The sequence below is a fragment of the Macrotis lagotis genome, chromosome 4, assembly GCF_037893015.1.
Source record: "Macrotis lagotis isolate mMagLag1 chromosome 4, bilby.v1.9.chrom.fasta, whole genome shotgun sequence".
In the NCBI taxonomy this organism is placed as follows: Eukaryota; Metazoa; Chordata; class Mammalia; order Peramelemorphia; family Peramelidae; genus Macrotis; species Macrotis lagotis.
The window spans coordinates 59797980-59818464 of record NC_133661.1 but is presented as its reverse complement, the minus strand read 5'-3'; positions in this window follow the sequence as shown (position 1 = coordinate 59818464).

Sequence of the window (20485 nt, the reverse complement as noted above, 5' to 3'; positions counted from 1 at the left end):
TTTAACTTTTCCTACTTTCTGCCACAGTGAACGCACAAATAGGACAACAGGATGGAAAGAGGAGCCTCTAATAAGCCTCTGTATAATCACAAACTTTCAGAGTTGGAAAGACTTCATCAATCATTGTGTTTATCCTCTGCTTAACCAAGAATCTCCTTTACACTATTCACAGTATGTGGTCATTCAGCTTTGTTTAATAATTATAGAACCCTACAGTCTCCTGAGATAGTTCATTATATTTTGAGATACCTCTAATTATTAACTAGTCCTTTGTTTGTTTTTTGTTTGGTTGCTTTTCCCTGTTACTGGTAGCATCTTCTCTGTCTCTTCACCATTGGTGCTTCTTGTTCTACTCTCTGGAGCCAAGCATAATTAAATTGAACTCTTTTTTTCCACAAGACAACCCTCCGGATTCATAAAGGTTTCCACTATGTCCTCTTCCCCCTCAATTCTTTTTCTTCTCTGGACTTAAATATGCCAGTTTACTTCAACCTATACTAGTGAGCTCATCTTCAGTCCCTGACTCTCTTGGCTTCCTCCTTCAGGTGCGTTCTTCAGTTTATCAATATCATTACTTGTATCAATCAGAATTGAACTAATACTCTAGAACATTGGTTTTTAACAGAGGATCCATGGAGAGATCTTCAAATTTGGATAGAGGAAAAATTACATCTTTATTTCCTCTAATCTCTAATTGAAATTTGACATGAATTTCAATCGTTAAAAAAACCCAAAGAAACAAAATATGCCATTATTTCTTAGAAGGGGTCTATGGGCTTCAACAAACTCCATGGCATGATAAGAGCAGAGGGTGTTTCAGAAAGATTAAGCTGACAGAGCTGTAAGCTAAACAGAGAAGTAAGAGTTAGGAGATGGACGACCAAACAGAGTACTGATAACTCAGGCACCTAAATAATAGCTCTCCAAATGCTTCCTTCATAATAACCCTCTGAAGTGACTATTAATTGTTATTTATTATTATTATTATTGTTTATTATTGACAGCAAGTGATTTCGATACTTGGAAAAATGAAGTGATTTATCCACCCAGATTTGGCCATCCACCAAGAAATTGGAATTTGAATCTAGATCCATTTTGATGAAAAGTTCATCATCCTTTGCACTGTACCAGTCAGCTATTTAAAATGGGAACGGTGAAAGGGAAGTGTATGAAAGACAGATGAGAGATAAAATCCACAGTTTCCTGAACGTACGCTGTACACACACATACACACAGATCTGACATTTGTTCATAATTCTCTCCAATGAGAATACCTTCACTTCCTACATGGATTTGATCCAACTATCCAAGCCTAACTCCAGACCTTGACTTTCCCCTTCCGCACTCTGTCCACTGTACCCATTACACACTTACCATAAACTGACTGCTCTGGTTAGCCTAGCGGAAGAGGTGATACATAGGAGGACATGAAAGACTAATTAGGGCCATGAGGGCTGGGACTGTGTCTTCCATCTTTGTTTCTCCCACAGAGTCTAAAACAGGGCTGGGATTGTAGCAGGTATTCAATAAACATTTTTGATTCATCTAAGTATTGATTTAACAGGACCGTTGGCTGGTTGTTACTAGTAATTTTGGCACCTGGGACAAGCAAAACAAGCTGGATAATTTCAGACTGGGAAAGAAAGGGATTCTGAGACACTGGCCTCCAAAGTGGGTGGGGGGGTAGCAGGGAGGGGATGTATTTTAACTCATGAGTCTTGCTAATTAGTGGCTAAGCTAAATTATTTCTAAGCTGCTACTAAAAATACTATCAGGGTCTTTCAAATTTTGATGGCCTGGGGGCAAAGTTCTTGTGGCCTGCCTTAGTTGGATCTCTTAGATGTTAGGAAAGAATGAGAGGTGCTCTGAGGAGACAATGGTCCTGGCTGGTCATGGCTCTTCCCAGAAAAGAGAATTGCCACTAATAGAAGATTAAAAGGAACAGTCAGCTTTGCCTGCTAACCACACCTCCTCCCTTCCTCCCTCCTCCCCTTCCCGTCTCTTGGAAGGGAGGAGGGAAGGAGGGCTGGAAGGAGATCTGGGCTGAGACCAGTGATGATGAAGCTCTGTCTCACCCTGATGTTTCCTCTGGTGTCATCAAGCAAGGTTGTCTCTGTGTCCCCGCTTTCCCTAATGAACGGTCACTTTATTAAACTCAGTAGATCCACACACTCATTGCCCCCTCCTCCTTTCCTCCATGATAGAGTGAGTCCTGGGGTCCCTCTCCCCTCCACCCTCCACCATCCTGCATCAATCAGAGCAGAGTGAGGGGGAAAATGAACTGTGTAGGAGGGTAGCTGGGGGATTCATCACCAGCCCCCACGATGAACAGACCCATTTGGCAGAGCTCCTCTCTCCTTTATTCTCCCCTCTCCGGCCCTTGAAAGAGAAATCTGTTACCAAGAAGGATCTTTCGCCAGAACTGCTAGTCATTTATCTGGAGTATTAATATGCCAGCCACTTGTGACCAAGTCTGTGACACTGATCACTTAAGCCCCAGATGATTCCTCTCAGGGAAGGATGCTGGCTGCTCTAGGAAGCTAATGAGTCCCCTGTGGTGCATTCTGGTTACCTTTTGTTTAGATTTGTGAGCGCTTCTTTCAGAATCCCAGCCAAGTGGGCTCCCCTGACAGGTATCTCTGTGATAAGTGAGGACTACTGACAAACAGAATCGAACTTGGTCCCCAGGGAGGCCAGCTGGCTCCCTTCCTCCTTGTCAGGGAGCTTACAAAAGAAGAACAAAACTCAGACCAGCCCTTAAAGAGATTCAGAAACAACAGCCCTTCCAAATCAAACACAAACACACACAAACACACACAAACACACACACACATACATAAATACACATACACACACAATGCAGCAAGACCTCTAAGAGGCAGAAGACAACAGGTCTTGCAGGATTCTTCTCCTCTCTGCTGTAGACATTGCCTCTTCTGAGGAGACCAATTAAAATGACTCTTCCCACGTTGAAACTCAAAGCTCTCATTATTGGTGTCACTTATTTGGGGATAAACCATTCTCTGCCTTGTCTCATCGCTTGGGTTGTGGTCCTGCAATTTAATTTATTAAAATGTTTTGTTGATTGATTGGTGAATAAAATGTTATTAAAGGTAATTGGAGAGCAGCAGAATGAGTGTCTTTCCATTTTCCTTTATTTCTGACCTTTCAAGGAGGCAAGGCCAGAGTTTTCTTAGTTAAGGAAATGGGCTTCAACAGGAGATTATATAGAGAATTTTGTTCTCTGCCTCTGTTTTCAGAACTCTCCATCCAACTCCCAGTAGCCCCCTCAACTGCCACTAGGTATCCATACTATTCTTTTCAGAGTCCAAGTCTTTCATTCCAGAAATCTTCTGATCATTCAAATAATTTAGCTCCAACTTCACTAACAGCAAGATTCTCCTTGGGGTCTTTTGACCTCTCTGAGATCCATAATGCTTACTCTGGGCAGGTTGCTTTTGTTCTGGACTTTGCTTTCTTTTTTCGTCTTTCCTCTGATTATTAGCCCGGCACCTATCATCTCCCTGCCTGCCACATCAGAGATAGGACTCTGACTAGAAGCATCTTAAGGGGAACTTGAGCCCCTGCTGAAAAAAGTCCCACTAGTTGCTGTCTCATGGAGCTGCCTATGGAGAGCACAGGAGCCAGTCATACCACGCTGGAATTCAGAGAAGCAACAGAACTGGCAGACATCTGAGTGTCATTCTGTTAAACCACCACTGATCTCATTTCTTCCTATGAATATCCTTTCCTTACTGCCTACTCCCTGTACTGTCACATTTTAGGTCTCTGGCCTTCCCTTTGTATGAACTAAGATGTGTCAAAGGAGAGTCTATTGCTTTATCCATTATCAGACTAGCTGACTCTTTTGAAAACCTCCTCTAAGTCACCAAACTATTGGTATAGAAATCTAAGTGACCAAGACAGAGATAAAAATGTAACTCCAGGGAAAAGTTGGAGAGGTTTCTGAGTTTCTTATAAGACAGATGACATAACCTTCCTGCATTTCTAATTAAATTAGACCAACAAATATTTAGTAAGCATCCATATATGCAAATCACCACCCTAAGTACTAGCTTCAAAGCCATAGTATTCAGTCTTCTAGGAATTCTCTCAGCACTTTCTCAAGGACAATCACATGAGGATGCTAACTTATCAGTATCGCAAGGACACCCAAAATCCATTAACAGGTTAGTAACAGCTAAACTTTCAGCTTTGTTGTCATTTCCAATTCATTGTGATCCCATTTGAGATTTTCTCGGCAAAAATATTAGAGAGATTTGCCATTTCCTTCTATAGCTCATTTTACAGATGGCAAAACTGAGGCAAACAGAGTTAAGTGACTTGCCCAGAGTCACATAGCTAATAAGTGACTGAGGCTGGATTTGAATTCATGGAATGATTTTTCCTGATTCCGAGTCCAGTGCTCTATTGACTGAACCACCATAAACTCCCAGCATTAGTTGCCCAATGAGGGGACTCTCCTTTTTCCTTGATCTTTCCTATTTTTAATTGAAATATTAATTTCAGTGTCATTTTTGCACTTTAAAAGAATTTTTTCATTTCCTTCCTATTCAGATAGTACTATTCATTAAACTTCTCAAAATTCCTCTGTAATGAGGAGAGATCAGAGAGCAATCCCTGAAGGGTATAGATGGGCAAACTAAGGTTTTCCTTGAAAGTCGCTTCTTAGGCTAATTCCCCTGACCCTTCCAGTCTTCTATCTACTTGTTTATTCAAGATCACTGTGATCCATCTGATAGCAACACAGCAACAGAAAAGTCTTTGTTCTGCGACTGAAAGAGATTCAGTATATGGACTTGGTTCAGAATTGGACTTGATTTAGGGGCAGATAACATACTGAGAAAGATTTCTTTCTTACTCTGGGCTCTAAGATCTGTCAGTTTGGAATGTTTCTGTTCAGTTACCTGAATTTAGCTTATTTCTGATCCTGGTTCTCTTCTCTAAGAAGCCCCTAAAAGGTTGTGATTTTTCCTAACATTTTTTTTCTTCTACTTTGGCTCGTGAGCCATTTTACTGAGCCCTGTAGCCCTGGAGGAAGTTGGTGTGTTTAAGTTCAGTTTATAAAAATAAACTGAGATAAAGGATAGGGAGGAATCTATCTATGTCAAAACCATGGTAAATATCTATGGACTTGTTGGATGCAATGCAATGGGTCCAGGACTAGATTCAGTGGTCACCTTCAGGATTAGAACTATTTGCAAAACAGGAGTTTGCAAACATTTTCATGAGGCTACTATAAGGATAAAATTCAATGATGCATGTAAAGGTATTTGGAATGCATAAAATTGTCCTACAACAAAAAAAAGTTATTAGTCTTCCATGTGGAGTTTACCCAAAGGGGAACATGACATTTCTGGTCTAAAAGATGCATGTTGGTGTGTGTGTGTGTGTGTGTGTGTGTGTGTGTGTGTGTGTGTGTATCAGGCCAAAGAAATAGCAGACATATAAGAAGCCATTCAGATTGTATGAGGCCAAGATACCTAATAGACTCTCAGTCAACTTAATGTCTGATCGTGTGTCTTTCTCTTCATCTTGTTCACTCTTTTTACACCATTTCTAGTCTCCTGGTAATCCATGTTTCCTAGGCAGTAGAATGATGTTTAGCTTGGCAGAGTGGTGAAGATGACACACACTAGAGACTAGACCTTAATGAAGGTCTAGAGAATCATTACTATTACTGGGAGCTAGTTATGTCATGAGAATGTTCTCACATGTCAGGAGAAGGTGTCTTCACTTCTTTCTGTCTGATCTAAATAAAATCCAGATTTAGCCAGGGTGGTGATATTTTAAGGTGGAAGTTACAAGCCAAGACATATTCTAGACAAGTTGTGATAATGTGTGAGGTCATAGAGGGGGCAGAATGATGCAGTGTATGGGGAAGGCCAACTTTAAATTTTCAACCTATACTTCTCTGGGGAAATAGGGGCAGGACTCAAGGAGATTTTTTTTTCCTTTTATGTATTATGTATTGACTGTAAAAAGAATTTAAATATCTATCCTTCATCTGTCCACCACATCCTTGTGTCTCTCATCAGTCCCACCCATGATGCTAAAAAGTTAGTGACAAGATCATGTGGTGAAAAAGATGAACAGAACAGAACTGAAAGTCTCAGTGAACTAGAAGGAAGCTTTTCCTTCTGGGGCTTGGCTTTGAGTCTTATGAGTCCACTCACTTTTTCTACAAGCAATGAATTCTCCCCAAGGAAAAACTGTTGGTACCTATCAACCACAGCCACAGAAGAGAAATGTTTAAACTGTGAAAGCTTTGGTCTGTCCTGAATTCATGACATGCTTTGAAGGAAAGTCAAGATTAAAATTTGCAGTCTTGAATCTTTCATTTAATGAATGACCTTGCTGGATGTAGTAACTCAAGCATAAATTAGAAACTATATAATATTTCCTCCAATCTTTTGCTTATTTTCAGGAAGAGAACCCAAGGGGGAATAAAATATGACAATAGTGTCTTTCCTAGATGAGGGATTACAAGAGAAATATTTTAATATATATTATTTAGTCATTGATTCCATAAAAAGATGAAAACCTAATCTATAGCATTCCTTCTTGTTCATGTAGAAACTAGTTATTATGTCAAGAATATGTTAAAAAGATTCAGAGAAATATAAAAACTTCTGAGAAGAAACATAGTAAGGTGTGTGGAATGAGAGCTAAATTTAGTTGGGAAACTTTACAGTAATTACATACACTAAACTAACAAGATAGTGTAGCCACAAAGAGAAAAGAGAAACTTGTAAGATAGAGCATTAACTACCTCTAAAATTGATAGCTTAGAAGTTTCCCATTACTCCTCCTTAAAAAAGCATATAGGGCAATCATGAGCATTCTAAGGTCTATGTCCTTTTTAGTGAATCAAATCAGGTTAGTGACTAGCAATGCCACCTGGTGGTTAACTGAAAAAAACTTGTCAGGTACAGTATCAAGTAAGATTACATACTTAAATATCAAGAAAGATCAGAAAAAATATATGCTGATGAGAATAATGATAATTCCTGGAGCTAAATCTTCCTAAGACTTTAAGGAACTGTCCTTTTCTTCTATCCTTTCGGAGAATAGGGGGTAAGGAAAGCTTTCCATGATTGTCCTTGGCAATATATTTGGTATTGAGGCATATATGATGTGGACTTGCAGAATATTGTGAAAGATAGTAGAATATGTGATGAGGTAGGGATAGAAAATTTGACTGAGTAGATTCTTCATGCTTTAATCTTGCCCTTTTAGCTATCAACATGGTCACCTAGGACACAACATTATTGGACATTATTGGGCATAAATGTATTTTTACATTTCAGTAGGTAAATCCCTCCTTTATGATAATCTGACCACTAAGCTTGACTTCTCATGTACTGACTGCACCTTGAACAAGATATTTTGCTACAGAATGAGTTTATCTCAGGTCAGATGCTAAGAAAACTAGATGACAACTACCAGTTTATTGTTTTGGGCTTTGTGTAGCTATCTGCTTCAGTTCTGAGAGTTACCCAGTGGTGAATTCACCCTGATCTTGAACTCACATTGAAGTTACCTTTCTTACCAGGATCATAGAAACAAGTTTAAAACTAATCCAATAAATTTTACCATTTAGTTATAGAACACAAGATTAGAAAAGACTCGTTTTACCTTTTTTACTGTGTTAATCTCTATGAGTAATGAGAGATTATGTGGGCTTTAACTCACCTACATAACATTTGCTTCCATGTAAAAGAAATTTTAGACACATTGTACACCTAAAATGTTCATTTAGACTGGACTAAGGGCACATGGTAGAAAATAAGAGTATAGATAGATTTTCAGCATTGTAGAATTGATCATCCTCTAATGGATAACCAAGAGCATTTGGCAAATGATATCCTGGACAAACCACATTGCACATATAGTAACATTCAGTGGCAGTGGCCAACAATCATTTCATGATGCAAAGATCATATAATATGCATGCACATGTATGTGTCTATATAGTATTGGATAAGAGAAAAAGCAGAAGTTGAAAGTAAGAACCAGCATCAGATACACTCAAATGCTGGTGATCGGATTCTTCCTATTTACTTCCACTCAGATCAAGTGTCTCTTTACTGTATGAAACAATGACACATCTTCCTGTTGCAACCTTCTCAGAACTAGATACAAGAAATTCATCCCCAAATATCAGGATATTATTTGCCAGTGTCCAATTGTGCAAACCATTATCTCTCTCCTTAGTATCCTGGTCATTTGACTGAAATGTGTATGACAACATAGATGATTCACTTGGACCTGATCTTCCTATAATCGAGGTATTTGGATATACAACTCAAAGTAAGCAGTAAACTCCATCTAAAACTAAATGTTGGCATAGGATCATAGTCAACAAGTACCATAGAGGAAGTTGAAAAGAAATTTAAAGACTGAATTCAAGGGAATGGCAAATTTCCGAGAGGAAAACATTTGTACATTTCCATGAAAGGTGACACTTGACTATCTTTTGAGAATTGTGCTCTATCTGAAAATCAAAGAACCTTCTTCTCTGTTGGCAAGAAGACTGCTAGATATCTAGTGAGGCAATAATTGAACTGATTGATGCCTTGCTGTGTACCAGCTGCTTAGTAGGGATCCTGTGGGGGGAAACAGATTAAACAGAGTAAAGGTCTCAAGATGGGTGTTTCCAGGCAGTGTGATTAGTTTGGAGAGGCTACTTGTTTTTGTCCAAAACATGAGATTTATCTAGTTTCTGCTAGCCTTGATCCCAGGGGGTGGAAAGTAGGAACCAGGCTATACACTCCAAATAGAACCTAAAGTCGAATTCAACTCTTAGAGGGCAGAGACATTTCGGGTGTTTGTATGCCAAGCACCAAGCATCCCCTGAGCACTTGACTTGCTCAGAACACTAGATATTTGTGGAACCGAATTGAGTACCTCCAATTGGAACATAGAGAAAACTAAAAACTCATATTTGTCAGTTATCTGGTCCTGGAAGCTCACTTTCTATTCTCCATGGTGGTTCCTCTTTAATTTACCGAAAACAAATTTCTCTAACTGGATTGAGGCAATTTATTGCTACCCGATCACCTACTAGATTGACGTCATACCCAAAAGCCTGCAAGCATGAGGCTAAGCCTCCACTTTGTAACCTCTTGATAACCTTACAAAGCCAGATTATTAGGGGGAGAAAGTTCAAAATGAAGAGTTCCCTGTATATGGAACTTGCAGTTTGGGGGTCTAGGATTAATTATAAAATTAAAAAGAAATCATTATTATTCATGCTGAGAATGATGATGATAATAATAATGACGCTGAATGATGGCATCCTTTAAATATGTTAGCCTCAGTATCAGCAAGATCTGAATTCTGAATATCTGCCATTTGAAGAGTACCAGGACCATTATGAAGTTGTCTGCAGGGTACTAAAACATAAGGTCATACCAATTTTCTCCCTTTCTTCTCAAAAAATATTCCTCCAGGTACCATTTCAGGTTGGCATGAAGTCTTTTTTAACCTTTGTTTAAATTTTGTTTTCACAAAATGTCTACCTTGATCTGATTATATTGATCTTGCCTTGCATTCACATAGAGGTTTTCTTTCATTTTTCATATATTCTTTTCTTTTTAGGGTTTTTTTTTTTTGGTAAGGCAAATGGGGTTAAGTGGCTTGCCCAAGGCCACACAGCTAGGTAATTATTAAGTATCTGATTAAGTGTCTGGATTTGAACTCAGGTACTCCTGACTCCAGGGCCTTTTTCATATATTTTTAAAATTTCATTTTGTTAACAATTTTTTACATAATTAAAACTTATTCAGGCATAAGTGGTAATAGTCACTTCTTAATAACACCAAACCCCCTCCCCCCAAAAAATCTTTTCTTAGGACTAAGTATAGTTAAGAAATCAATGCAACTCATAAACCATCATCTTTAGCAAGAGAAAAAAATGCATTTCATCATTAGCTCTCTGCCACAAAAACTCGGCATTAGGTATAATTCAAATTCTGGAATCTTTTAGGACTTTTTAATATATGTTGTTATAGTCATTGAGTGATTGCATCTTGGACTGTTATCTTGACTTTTGGCTAGCCACTGGACTCTGATGATTCTGAAGAAAAGAATGAGGTTCAGATGACTTGTTCAGCTATGCCTCACTTACTTAAAATCCAATTCATGACCAAGTCAAGACATGTCACTAGTCCTCTTCAAGAAGGAAGAGTCAATGACCTTTAATGAGTATATTATTTACCTGGTTATAGTTTGGGCTGTTTCAATTCAAACTCTCTCAAATAGATTCCTCGATATATATCTGATACTCTGGCAAAAAGATGTCTGCATTAGCCATATATTAATATGTTTGTACCTTTCTACATTTTAAGGTAATCAACTTAAACTAATCAGGAGGTAAATGTCATTTTTCATTTTTTATTCTTTTGGAATCATGGTCTATCACTGTGAAAATCAGAGTTCTAAAGTATATCTAAGTTGTGTTTCTCTATAATATTATTATTGTATAAATCATTCTCTTAGTTCTCATTTTGTTCTACCTCATCTCATACTGGTCTTCCTATTCTACTAAATATTGTCCACTTTAGAGTTAGTTTCCAATTACTGCAAATAATTAATCTTCTGAAATGATTAGATGTATTTACTCACTATTGAAAATTAAAACCCACATAAAATATAGTTAGGAGTTTTAATCCAATGGAAATATATAGTATGAATTCAAATAATGCAAATATCAGGAGTCGCTTATGGTTCATACAAATTATGAAGGAGTTGTAGTCATTTATTAAGTTAAAATAATACTCCATTACATTAATATGCTACAATTTGTAGCCATTGCCCAATTCCAATTTGTTTATTCATTATCCAATAGGAGGGTTCTTTTTGTTTCCAATTTTGGGGTGCCACAGAAATTTTCAAATACCATCTGATAAATCATAAGGGTTGTGATCTACACAAGGACAGTATATGTTCACAGTTTCTGATTATCTAAATATATATGTATCTATAATTGTAAATTTGAAATGAACCCTCACCCAACAACACAAACTCTAAAGTAGAATCATGAGCTATTTTGGGGGAACAGGACAAAAGAGGAAAGAGAAGAAATAGATATTTGTCTTCAACTGTGTGGAAAGGATTCCAGATCATGCAATGGCATAAGAAAAAAAAATAAAATAGGTCATACCTATGAACCCTTTTGTTGAGTTTGCTGGGTATTGGTGAGAAAATCGATCAGAATTCCACAGGGCTTGTATGTTTTTTATACCTACAGTGTCATAATCATCTATTTAAAATCACCAGATTTGATGCTTTTGCCCAGGCCAATGATTGCACAGTCCAATCTCCTACCTCACAATTTAGTAAAAGTTATTGAAACATTTGAACCAGACATGAATTTAAATTTAAAATTTTAATTCTGGAAAGGTCCTGATATGTCATAGTATCCTAGATTTAGAATTAGAAGTCACCTAAGAAGTCAATTAGGCCAACTCCTCCATTTTAAAAATGAAGACATTGACAACCAAATGCTTGCTTAAGGTTACACAGGTGTTACAGGGCAAAACAGGATTTACATCATATTCTTTCCAAATAATGCCCTTTCCATTGTAGCTCTCTGACTCCCTAATGATGTGGTAGAAGCTTATAAGAGACATAGGAAATGTGACACAATGAGAGAGAAGTAATTGTCCAAAAAAGTGGTTTTTTTTAAAGTAAAAGTAAAATGGCATTTGATCTCTCCTGGTAATCTTCCTATCTCTTGGGGCTATCACTTTTTTTTTTTTGGTGGAATAGGGACACTTCTTAAGTCTCTGATGAAATGTCTATTGTTTCTTATAGTGGGCTAGAGTTTGTAGGCTTCTGATCCTGGTGGAGAGATTCATTGAGACCTTGGACAAACAGGATTCATTTCTACCTAGATTTCTAGGAGAAAGTGTTCAAATTCTGGCTTTTTCTGAAAATACCATCTCTTTAAGTGACAGAAATAGGTAGAACCAACATCCTTTTTTACTATGAAGTGAAGATACTATGCACTGAATGGGTAAAACTTATTTTTTTCTGACAACTCTGTTTTTCCACCCTTTTCCTTGACTCTCTGACATTTCTGATCAGCAATTATCTTTGAGACTCCCTATATCTCAGTTCTGTTCATTTAGGTTTGTTTCAGTATCAACTCCATCAGTGACCCCCTGAAATACAAATTCAATTGACATTTTTAGGGGAATAGCTCTCTAGTTTATCCAGGCTGAGTAATTCTGGTCTCTGAGGTGTGACTGCATCTATAACTTCTTAACTCTATTCCAAGTTCAACAAGTACAAAATCAAAGTCATCATCTTGGATCCTGAAATTATAAGCAAATGTAGCTATCACACTATTGCATGGCAATATTCCAAAGACTGGATCCCATAAGGCTCAGAAGGAGAACAGTCTAATCCTAGGGAAAAAAGTATGTAAACTTCATCTGGTCCTACTCATGGTTATGACTGGTATATCGTATTCTAGCAGATATGCTCCAGATTCCAGTTTGAGTAGAAATGAGAAGTTAAAATGACCAACCTACTATTAAGAGTTAGCCCCATAGGAATGTGTCATGGCTATAGACAGCAAATTTTCATTTCTCACAACTGTCCTGAATAATTCTCATCAGAAACTTTTGACCCTGGCTTGTTCATGGTTCAAATAGGAAGAGAACATCAAGTCAGAGCAACAACTGGAAAACACATTGGAAAACATCAAAGCTAAATAAGAATGAGTAAGTGATTCACAATGCTGCCAAGTGTGCTCTTCTCCTGATCCCATAATGGAGACGAAGTCAAAAACAGGAATTATTCCAAGAACTACAGTAGAAAATCCTCCTTTGCACTGATTGTTTTTGTTACTGATTAAGGGGCAACTGGGTGGTACAGTGGGTAGAGCACTGGCTTTGGAGTTAGGAGGATGGGAGTTCTAATCTTACCTCAGACACTTATTAGCTTTGTGACCATGGGCAAGTCACTTTACCTGAATTGCCTCACATTCAGGGCCATCTCCAGTTGTCCTGATTCATATCTGGCCACTGGATCCAGATGTCTCTGGAGGAGAAAGTGAGGTTGGTGACTTAGCACAGCACTCCATCACTCAAATCCAATTTATAGTGCTTGTCATGACAAAACCTCCCTTGATGTCATGGTCTTCTTCATGAATGAAGGATAAAACATCAAGGTCCCGTGAGGAAAGAAAAGTTTCTAATTGTAAACTGTTAGTCCAAGAGCAACCAGAATAAAAAGGTGAATTTTGCAGGGCAGAAAGATCAATCATGAGGGAAGCAAGCACAAAATACTGAATAAATGGGATCCAAGGCTAAAAATATTTCTGGGGACTTAATCTGGCAGTATGGTAACAATAGGAATTAAATGCCAAAAAGGAAAGCTCAATGCAAAAGGTGTTAGAGTTCAAAGAAAACTAAAGTCTAAAGAGGATTCTGCTTTAGCAAAGCATTTAAACATCATTTATCATGTTCAATGGGGTGAATGCATCAGAGTTCTTCTGAGTCTTGGCATGTGGTGCTAACTCCACCTGCCCAAGTTCTGAATGAGCCTCAGCTGTGGACAGATCCCTGTCTGTCCAGGACTTCCAGCATGGGAAAAACCTGTGATTGAGTGACTGTGGACATAGAACAGATACAAATGTCGATTTTTTTGACAACACCTGATTTCCATCTTGTCTCTATTTCCTCCCAAGAGCTAATGCCCTGGTTCCTTCCCTTGAAGAATAAACAGCTGCCCATGACTATTGAACATAGGCCTGCAATGTTTGGCTGTGGCTGCTGTGTTCATTAATCCCTGATTTTCTGCCACCTAGCAAAAATAAAAAAAGAAAAAGCAAAGCAAAGAAAAGATAATTCTGTCATCTGCCTACTTCATGAGAAGATCCAGAGAATAAAATTAGTGTTCTCTGACCCAAGGATTGTGATTCTGTTTCATTACAAAATTTCTTTGCAGGGGGCTATTTGGAATAGGGGAAGTGCTAAGGGCTGTATGGGTCTGGGCACAGGTCACATCCCTCAGAGAAGAGATTTCTATTTCTTAATATGTCAATGGAATAATTTCTTGCCCTATCTATGTCTCCATTACAGTTAAAGCTTCTGTAAAGAAAGAGAGAACGAGGAAGAGAAGGAGGAAAAGAGAGAGAAGGGGTGGGGTTCTCTTCATTTAAGGATCTACTTGCCTAGAAGTTCATGACTTATTGAGATAGTACAGGATAACTTATAATCCTAGCCCTTTCATCAAGTAAGCTGCTTAGTGAGTCAACCATAGGTAAGCAAAGATAACTCCTACTTGGAAAAATGGTGACTTCTTACATGAGTACAGTCTGATGTTTGATAACTCCTTTAGAAATGGAAATTACCAATTTCTTACCAAGATGGCTGCATAAACAGGAGGCAGACTGCCATATACTACAACAAAATCTTGAAGTTCATACAAGACTGAGAAATGATCAAGAAAACCATAATAGGTTATTATTTTCCTCTCTAGAAATACATGATAGTTCAACCAGAAGCAGGAGAGAGATGAAAGGGGAGTAGCAGTTTCAGCTTCAGGGAAACCTCCAAGCACAATTGGAAACTGTCACAAATAGAAGACTGTGATGAGGAAGCTTCCAGGTGGACCAAGAGTCCTAGTGAGAGGGTCTTAAAAGAACAGAAGAGCAGTAAGAGGAAACAACAGTGAACAGTCCATCAGATCAGGTACTCCAGAAACAGAGTCTCTGAGAACTCTAACACTATTTCTTGACTGTCCTGATCTTTCAGAGAGGGCCATGAAGATACCTGGCTATGAAACTCAAAGATTCAAGATATAGATAGATAGATAGATAGATAGATAGATAGATAGATAGATAGATAGATAGTGATATCGATATCAATATCTCTATCTCTCTATAATGATATAGAGATATACCAGGAGGAGACTAATTCTAAGTCAAGGCAAGGCCTAGCAGAGCTGACTACTTTAACCCAAAAGTGCAAGAAGAGGCAGACCATGGCCTTGAACAAAACCACAAATCAGGCACTAAAGCTGGTTTGTTGTTGTTTGGTCATTCAGACAGGTCTAACTCTTCATGACTCCATGAACCAAAACTCATCAAGCCCTTTTATTCTCCACTATCTCTCAAAGTCCATCCAAGTTCATGTTTAGTCCATAACACCAGCTAACTCAGCCTCTGCCATTTCCTTCAATATTTGCCCTTGATCTTTCCCAACATCAGGGTCATTTCCAATGAATCCTGTCCTCTCATTGAGTGACCAAAGTATTTAAACTTCAGTTTTGGCATTTAACCTTCCAGTGAATAACTGAAGTTAATGTCTTTAAGTATTGAGTGACTTGATTTCCTCGCTATCCAAGGTACTCTCAAAAGTCTTCTCCAGCATTACAACTCAGAAGTGTTCAGATGGCCCAAATTTATCATGGCTTTCCTTTTAAAGAGAAAGAATCTTTTACATTTCAAGGTTGCAGTCGCTGTCTGTAGTGAGCTTTGTACCCAAGAATATAAAATATAAAATGTTTTCTTTTATTCTCCCTCTATTTGTCAGGAAATGATGGGACCAATTGTCAAAATCTTTGTTTTTTTTATAGAAAAGATAGTTTAACTGAAAGAATGAAGAAATAAAAATATTTATTAAAAACACTTTTCTCAAAAGAGAAAAGGTTCCTGACCTCAAGAAGCTCACATTGTAATATGGATCACCACATATATGAAGAAATGGTAGATGGGCAAGGGTATTTTGGTCTTCAGAATTACAATAGGTAAGAGGAACCACTTGATAATCAATGGAAATACCCTTTCCAGAAGCAATAGCATTATTGATTTGATTATTGCTCAGAACAAGAGATGAAAAGTGGATATTGAGGACAAGTGGGACAAGAAGATGACCAAGATGATACATGGTTAGGGGTCTGAGGCCAATGAGGTACAATGATGTACTCTCAACAGTTAGGGCTGCATGGCCCCAAGACAGGAGTTATGGCAGCAGTAGAAGCAGATACAATATGGTGGTATGTCAGGAAGAAGATCTGGGTAAAGCATTAATTTAAAGGACTCTGGCAGATCTCATCTGTTACCACCACTAGGAAGGAGGGCAATTAATCTATGTAGAATGAAAGCAGCAACTGTTACCAATAACCCTAAAAAAAGACATCATCCTCTTCATCATCCAGAGGCTGTTTATAGAAGATAAAAATCAGAAAGAGAAAGACCAGGCCCCTCTATTGATTTTAAAGTGTTCCATTATAACCATGCCACATATGTTAAATATACTTGTGGACAGATATCCTGTCCACTGACACCTCAATTCCTGGAGGATAATGCTATCAATTAAAAGCACTGTAAGGAACTCATGGAAATAGTTTTCTTGGCTATAAACTTGGATATATATATTTTTTTACTTATAGAGAAAATCCTGTCTGTGTTTGATATCCTTGTTAATCCAAGAGTACTAAGGGAAAGGCCTTCAAAAGATATGATGATATTTTGTTCTTCATTCTCAAAGAAGACCATGACATCAGGGAGGTGAAGTCATGACAAGCACATGAATTGGATTTGAGTGAAGGGGTGCTGTGCTAAGTCACCAGTCTCACTTTCTCCTCCAGAATCATCAGGCCCAGAGATTAGATATGAATCATGATGACTGGAGATGACTCTGGATGCCAGGAAAATAGGATTAAGTGACTTGGCCAAGACCACATGGCTAGTAAGTGGCAAGAGTCTGAAGGTGGATTCGAGCTCCTGTCCTCCTGACTCCAAGGCCAGTGCTCTATTCACTGCTCCCCCTGGCTGCCTTCAGAAGACATAGGGACCTTTTTAGGGAGACAAAAGAAGACAGATTCTGATTTTTCTCTGACTGGTTTTCCTATAGTGACTTTGTGAGAATCACTCTCAAAATTGTACCCAGGTCCTCATCTCCAACACCAGGAATACATAACTAAAATTGCTGAGGAGGAGGAAGAGATATTATTTTATGGGAGAGTTTTACAACTTTTAAGAAGTCTGTCATACTGACTTATGCCTCTAGTCAGGGAAATCATGAAAAATTTAGCATCTGGCTTATACTTTTTCCCCCAAAAGAATCTTCAGCTCCCCTGAAAGCACTCAGGTTAACAAGGCCTAGCAACATAGAAATGGTTTTATTTATCAAGAGGAGGTATAGAAAGTTAATAAACAGAAACAGGTGGTTTTCACCATATGTCTGTGATGATATTTCCATGTGCTATGTGTCCCTGAGGAAAGCCATAACTATTGATAATGGACTAACAACACTACTGAAATTAATCTAGTGATGACTACACATGGAAGGTGACCTCTTCTTAGTGGGTCAAGACTGGTTCTACCTTTATGCTATGCTGACTTGACTAACCAGAAGCCTATGAAACGTGAAGATATCAACCCTAGCTGGTCCCTATAGAAATTCTCTTGAAGCTTTAAAGAGGACCTGTTGCTTTTATTATAGATGGACATATACTGCATGGAAAACCTGTCTAATAGTAAAAGTGGAAAAGGGAATGACCAAATATCACCATAAAGACCACCTGCAGAATTCTCCTTCTCCAAGATGCTGAATACACGTATGTGTCATCAGAGTAATAACCTCAAATGAACTTCTTAGTTGAGTCAAAATAAAGTTTAATATTGAGGCTGCTAGTCTAGAATCTCTCATGGAAAGATGGAGAATGAATTCTGTTCAGTTTGACTAGAGTCAGCTGTGAAACTGAATAAAACAAGATTTGGGGGTGAAGGTGGGGTTCTACTGAAGGCTTAAATTTCAGCATAATTCATTCTGACTGATCAAAGGTACTATCATTTGGATGTAGTACAGATTCTGAGAACATGGTCTAGAGAAGAAAGGGGCAAATCAGAGGACAGATGTGGGATAAAGGTAGAAGTCATCTTAGTACCCACCAGTATTTTTTGAATATAATTTTTTTCAATTACATGCAAAGATAGTTTTCAACATTCATCTTTTTGTAAGTTCTTGAGTTCCATATTTTTCTTACCTTCCACCTCCATGACAGTGAATAATCTGTTATAGGTTATACATATAAAATCATGTTTAGCATATTTCCACATTAGTCATATAAAAAAAGAATCACAGCTAAAGAGTACCCACCAGTATTAAACATAATAATGTGAAAATAATCAGATTTCTAGACATTTTATCATTTTAATCCCCATTTTTCCTATAGGGAATATTAGCAATGCCTCCCCAGGGGGGAAAAACAACTAAAGGTAGACAGTGTGTTCTTTTCTGGAAGGAGGGTAAGGAGGAAATAAGGGCAGAGTTATGTGTCTTCTTTAATATATTTAAGTGGGAGGTAAGTAGCAACTAGAGACCAGTAGCAACTGTCAGTGAGCTAAGTCTGGGCAAAGATATGTGATCACAGGATCTATGGTTTGGGTAGGGACGGAAGAGGATAATCATATATTCACCATTTGCTGACAACTGTTGAAAAACTCTAGCAAAATGTGAATGAAATCCACAAAACCTAAGCCAAAGAATGAAGAGTCAAAGGTTCTAGGTTCTGGGTGAGTACCAGTAACCCATGACTCAACAGTTAATGAGAGGAGGGCACCAACCTCTGCACTGATAAATTAGGAACCTATTTTTAGGATGAGACTTCCAGTTGCATGGTTTCAGGGACCACACTTGACCTGTCTGGAAAATTCAATCAACAGGAGAAGAAATACTATATGTAAAGAATAACAAGAGCATTTTAGCTATATAGAGAGTGTGGAAAGGGAAGTCAAATATAGCAAAGCTAGAAAAGTGGGTTAACTAGAGGGTATAAATACCTTTAAATGTCAAATGGAAGAGTGCACTATTGAGGTCAGGGAGTTAATTATGCAGGGGGTGGATTGGTCAGTCCTGTATTATAGGTATTTAATTTTGATCACAATTCAGAGAACATATTGAAGAAGGGAGAGTCTCTAGGAAGCAAAAGCAACTAGGAAGCCCTTGAAATAATCCGATAAGAGGTGATACAAACCATGGGAACTTACTTTACTCAGATAATAGTTCCAAATAATTTTGTCATTTTGCAGTCTGCTGTCATTCTCTACCTTCCCCATCCCTTCAGTATCTGCATCAAAGGGCAATGCAAACTAGATTTTGAGACTGACACCCTAAAGAGCTGGTGGGACAATATCCCAAAGAGTGATTGAGAATAATGAATGCTTAGAAGACAGTAGGCACTTAATTAAGGCCTGTAGATATTTCAATATTTCAGGCAGCAATACAACTAATCTTGGAGAAACAGAAATTGGGGTAGGGCTGATCCAACAATCCAACTGGATGGGGAAAAAACTCTCTTTGGGAAAGATTTTAACCAATATGGAAAAATATGGTGGACAGGACCCTCTTTTCCAGGCCATGGTAACAGGAGAGGAGGCTTTGAAAGAAATTCTACTACAAATGGAATAGGGAAAAATTAGGGAAGCAAGGAGGCAGAAATCTCATAGGAGACATGACAATACTCAATGAAAAGAAGTCTACTAAATTTACCCCTAAAGAGTCCTCTTATGTATAGAATAGAGGGATCTATTCACCTTTCTCTTATGTTTTGAGCTAATAGTAGCCATATCGAAGATCCCCTAGGAAGAATATATGCAATTTCTATCATTGTGCTGAGCAGAAATCTTGAAAAGGAGAGAGAGAGAGAGAGAGAGAGAGAGAGAGAGAGAGAGAGAGAGAGAGAGAGAGAGAGAGAGAGAGAGAGAGAGAGAGAAGACAATCAGTGCAGTTTTCAGAGGTAACTGGCACCAGGTTTAAGTACAGGCTAGAATGATATGAAAAATAATCCCATAACCTTAGGTCTTTTCAAGGCCAAACTGATAGCACCTCTATAATAGAAGGTAGGGACCTATTTGCCAGGAAGCACAGAAAAGCTAATGTAGAGACAATAAAAAAGGCAATCAATTTGTTTCTCCAAGTCTCAATTATGTATAATTTTCCTGGACAGTATATGGCTACAGATCAGGACTCCCATATAATATCTCCCTTCACGGAATCTACATATATCTTTACAGTGAGTTAAAACTACCAGTGGAAAACCTACACTTGGATTCACAAGAGAAAGTTCTCCTGGAACTTCCAGACTAGAGTGTAAAGAAAGATATGAGAAATGAGGGGACATAGTGTGATTATTATGGGAAATGGGTACACTTCAAATATGAGTGTCCTAGCAAGATCAGTCAAAAAGTCATCTAACACAGGGTCTCATATGATATATATTATTAATATTATTATTGTAATTTTACAAATATTAATATTATTATAAATATTGTTCAAAAAAGATGTAAAAGGACAAGAGAAATCATCCATAGTGTTTTTGTTTATGCTCACCCACAAGTTGAAAAACTCCTTGGCAAGATCAAGTTTAGGGTCAGAAAATTAAAATTGCTTAAGATTTTATGGATAATTTCTTGTAGCTCTACTGAAATGGAGGATTCAGG